Raw genomic sequence first — 4,750 nt, 5'->3', positions numbered from 1 at the left:
GAAAAAATTTTAGGTGCTATAGCGACGTTATTATATTTAATTAATATTTAAAAATAATTTTATTATTTAGTAATTTTAAAAAAATTAGTTTGCTGCTAAGAAAAAACTTTACTCACTGTTCTTCTTTCTTCTTTGTGCACCCCGTTTCTTCTTCTTTATTTTTTTCTCCGCACCTCCATATCCTCTTTTCTTTTTAGTTTTGTTATAAGTTGTAAGCAGGTTCAGTATCGAAGGAAAATGTGTCAAACCATAAGCATTTTTTTCTCCAAGTAATTCATCTCACTATTTGTTACAGAAAGTGTTTTTCAGAATAATAAAGCTTTTGTTCCGGAAAGTATATTTAGGAATAGTAAATTTTTTATTCTGGAAAGTATTTTCCGGAAGTGTGCTTGTTACATAATTTCGAAAAATATTTTTTGGAATACTAAATTTAATGTTTCAGAAAGAACTTTCCGGAATTATAAAAGAAACGCACTTCCGAAAAATGCTTTCCGGAATAATAATTTTACTATTCTGAAAAATACTTTCCGGAATGCTAAAATTAATGTTTCCATCAACATAATCATATTTAGTTAGAAAGATATTTTAAGAATTTTATTTAAAAAAAAGAGATTGGAGGTATATTTATAAAAAAATAGGAGGTGTATATATCATCACCCTTATTTTATATTTGCGCATGCTAGGCCCAACCCATTTAATTTTATCTGTGCTTTGTAATATGGGCCGATCCAGCACTTTTTATTTCTTAGTAGGCTTCGTTTTTGTTTATGGCAATGCTATTTGCATCATAGTTTTTACTCTCCGTATCCGGTCCCAAAATAGTTTTGGTTTTTCTATTTCCTTCTCTTCAAGGTTATCTTTGGACCGTCTCAATCTTTTATTTTATTTTATTTTAAAATTTCTCTTTTTGCATATTTTATGAAAATTAGTTTTCATAATGTAATTTATTTTGGATTTAATTTTACATAATCATCCAATTACTATTCATTATATAATAAGTTTGTTAACTTTTATAATAACTACTTTAAAAATTATATAAGCTATAATTTTGTATAAAACTTTTTACTCATATAAGCTATAATTTTGTATAATATTTTTACACTATTGGTGGATGATTGATGACTATTTGTTTTATACATTAAGAAAATTAACATTCGTAACAAATTTTTATATTACAAAAGCATAATTGACCTCTATGACATACACAACTCTAAGCTTTTTTCTTTTTCATTATTTCTTGGCAATTTCAATGTTTAATTTCATAATTTTTGAAATTATATTCTTTGTCGAAGAAGACCAATAGTGTTTTAAAAGTAAACGATCTCTACCAATTTTTTACAACAATTATAAAATGTCAGAATGTAAAATGAAAAAGAGAGATAATTTTTTTTCATCCACTTGTATCTTTTTTTATTTAATTATTACTAACGTTACTTTAAATTTTTCTAAAATTAACAATGTTTTCTCTCAATTTATTTCCTATGTTTTTATTTTTATTTTAATACTAAAGCTTTGTCTAAAAAATTATTTTTTATGATACGTCTTTATATATAAGATTTTTGGAAGAATAATATTTATTTGTTAAGCATATTATTAAAAAAAAAAACTTCCGTTAATTGGTTTACAGTAATTATAAATGATTTTATTTTAATGTAAATAAAATTAAAAATCAACTAATTTTATTTGAATTGTTATTATTTGTATATTTTAATATTATATATATATATATGAAATAAGTAACTTAAAAAAATTTGACTTATAAAAAAATCCTTAAATAATTATAAATTTAAAAAATGAAGAGTATACATAAACTTATTAAAATACGAAATAGTAATATCACACATATCCAAATAAAATACTAAAAAATAGGAGTACTATAAAGTAAAGTGTTGGGGACAGGAATGCACAAATTTCACTGACTCTAATTAGTGCTGTAATATTTTTTGCGTGCCAACTTATCAGATCTCGTCGTTTTGCATGATCTCATTGGATTGCAACGAGATTTTTAATTATTTTTTTTTTTTAATTTTAATGGGATACCATTGCACCCTTAACTCAATATGAACAAATTATTTGAATTTTGAATACCAGAAAGGGTTGAGGGGCTTCACAGAAACACAAAAGTGATTTCAGCTACTTCACTGTTGTTCCTTATTGCATGTTACCTTTTTGGCCACTTTCTATGCTGAGTTATTGGAAGAATCTCTAGTGCCAAATTCCCAAAATCAGAGAGATAACAAAAAGCAACAAAAGTGTCCCATTTCCACCGGGAATGATTGATGACCTGCAAAATCATTGATAGAAGCCAATGATCAAAGCCTTTTCCTTCACCATTCTGAAGCTTTGGATAATCCATAAATTGAGTAAAAGTATTATCAATTAGTTTTTAATAAGGTTCACAAAGATTTCAAAAGAAACTAAAAAACTTGAAAATCTCATAATATAGTTGGGGGGGGGGGGGATCATACTATATAATTGTATAACAGAAAAAAAAATACTAATTAGTAAAGAACTAAGAAGTACATATTAGACAAATAAACAATTAAGATAATATGATACTAGAATTTGTCTGTATTTTATGTAGGGTGTGAATCACATCCGGCTAAGGTTAAACATGATGGTTTCTAAAATAATGACCCTTATCTAGAACAAGTTTAAGCATCAACCATTATGATATATGTGGCATATTGACTATAGTATAAGAAACATCTTAAAAGCTTAGGAAAATAGAACAAGCTATTTATGCATATAGCTTATCTTCATTCTTTAGAATGCTAAATGTTGTTATGTGGAACAATCAACACCTTTACATACCTGATTTTCTTCTTAGATTGTTGCATGTAAGCCATCACGGGAGGAATAATGCCAAACAAAAAGCAATTAGCATAGACCCCAGCAAAATCAAGGGCTCTTGAAAATGTTGACTGAAAAAAAGAAGCTATGAGCACCGAGAAACCAAGGAGGGACAGTGTTACAAGCACTTTAATTGGACCAAAATTTTGCTCAATTGATCTCATTTCAGATCCAATCACAGTCACATTTCTTGAACCTCTGAAGCAAACCTTCCCTGAATTACCAGCACAAGACCCTCCTGAGTAATAGACCAATCCAACTCTTCCACTACTATTATGCTCAACATTGTGACCTTTGGCTTTTCCAAATACCAATTCCAAAGTGTCAAGAAGCTGTTTCGGCAAGCTTAGAGCATATCCTATCAAACTAGTAGCCATAGCTGAGAAGGCAAAGCCTTGAACTGAAGATAAAGCAGATGGATTCACAGAAAGCAAAAGGGATATAGGGTCACTAGAGGTGGCTTTTGTGTTATTAGTCCCCACAAGCCCCAACACAATCAAATTCCATGACAAAACCATAACTAAAGGAATAACCCCACCAATAAGTATAGCTTTCCCTAGCCTTAACTATTGTGTTCCCAACAACCTTGCATATAAAAGGGGTTATGACATGAAATCCCATTGTGAGCACAGCCACAAGTATAATAGGAAGTATTGATGAAAGTCTCTATGAGGCAAAAGCAAATGAGTTTATTATGTTAGCTCTTGCCATTAATATTCCAATAGCAACAAGTCCAGTTATAGAGAAAAGCATAAGGAAGCACAAAAGCCTGTTTGCAACATCAATAGTACTAAATGGGAAAAAGACTAGTAATGTTCCAACAAGAAGAGGAAACATGGCATGAACAAGAAAAATATTCACCCTTGGAAACCATGGAGAGAAAATGGATCCAATACCAGCAACACAAGCCACTAGCAAGGAGAAACACAAAGTGGAGTAAACCACAACAACAAATGCACCAAAACCACTTCCCAATGTGTTTGTTGCAAGGCTTGTGAAGCTCACCTCTTCAAGCCCATGTTCTTCCATTGAATCAAAGCAAAGCTCAGCAACAATAATGATTGAGGAAATGACATAGAGCCAAGAGACAAGAATTATGATTGTTGAAGGAAATGGGCCAGATTTAATGGTCAAAGATGGCAAGCCCAGCATTCCAGGGCCCATAACAGCACCAATGATCAAACCAACAACACCCCAAAAGCTCTTTCCCTCGGAAGTTTCATCAGAAGCCTCATTTTTGGTGGGGTTGTCAACAATGTTTGCAATTGCATCATCCTCAGGTGAAAGGGAAGGGAATGTAGTTGCATTATAGGGTGCAAAGAATCTGTTTGGGAACACACTTAGAAGTATTTTTGAGAGTTTCTCTGTAGAAAATAAAGAGTATTTTCTGATAGAAAAGCACTTAGAAGTACTTCTACTTTGTATCCAAACAAGTTCAAAGTTTGTGGTGAGAGGAGGATTGGTACCATTGGTTGTGAACATCGGAGCTATTGCAGTCTTGTAACTAGTTTGAAGATGGGTTTTATGTCCAAGAAAATGCACTTTGCCATTGATTTTTGGACATGTCAAAGGCTTGTATCTGAATAGTGGGTGGGAGAGTAGCATGTTGGTGGTGGAATGAGTTATGTGTAAAAAGGAGTTGTTTGATTTTGCTGGCCAAGTGATGGAACAAGAGTGTATGACTTCACCACACACTCAGCTTGTGAAACCCAGGTCTGCTCCTAGAGCTCCATGGACATTAATTAATTAATTAGTATTCACATTTCGAGACCCTTTCTTCACTAGCCATGAACAACTCATATTTTTTAACTACCTCCTTTCCTTCTTAATATTCGTTCAAGGAATGAGTATTCGTCGGTTCAAAAAATTGGATAAAATTGAGGATAAGAACCAAATT

General features: G+C 31.4%; 1 pseudogene; it reads right to left on the bottom strand.

Annotated features, from left to right (window-relative positions):
• Positions 1–2,205: 2,205 nt before the first annotated feature.
• LOC109790984 (uncharacterized) lies at positions 2,206–4,458 on the bottom strand (annotated as a pseudogene).
• Between the last annotated feature and the right edge of the window lie 292 nt (positions 4,459–4,750).

The sequence above is a fragment of the Cajanus cajan genome, chromosome 1, assembly GCF_000230855.2.
Source record: "Cajanus cajan strain Asha chromosome 1, NIPB_CcT2T_4, whole genome shotgun sequence".
Taxonomy (NCBI): domain Eukaryota; kingdom Viridiplantae; phylum Streptophyta; class Magnoliopsida; order Fabales; family Fabaceae; genus Cajanus; species Cajanus cajan.
This window is presented reverse-complemented; position numbering and strand designations above follow the sequence as displayed.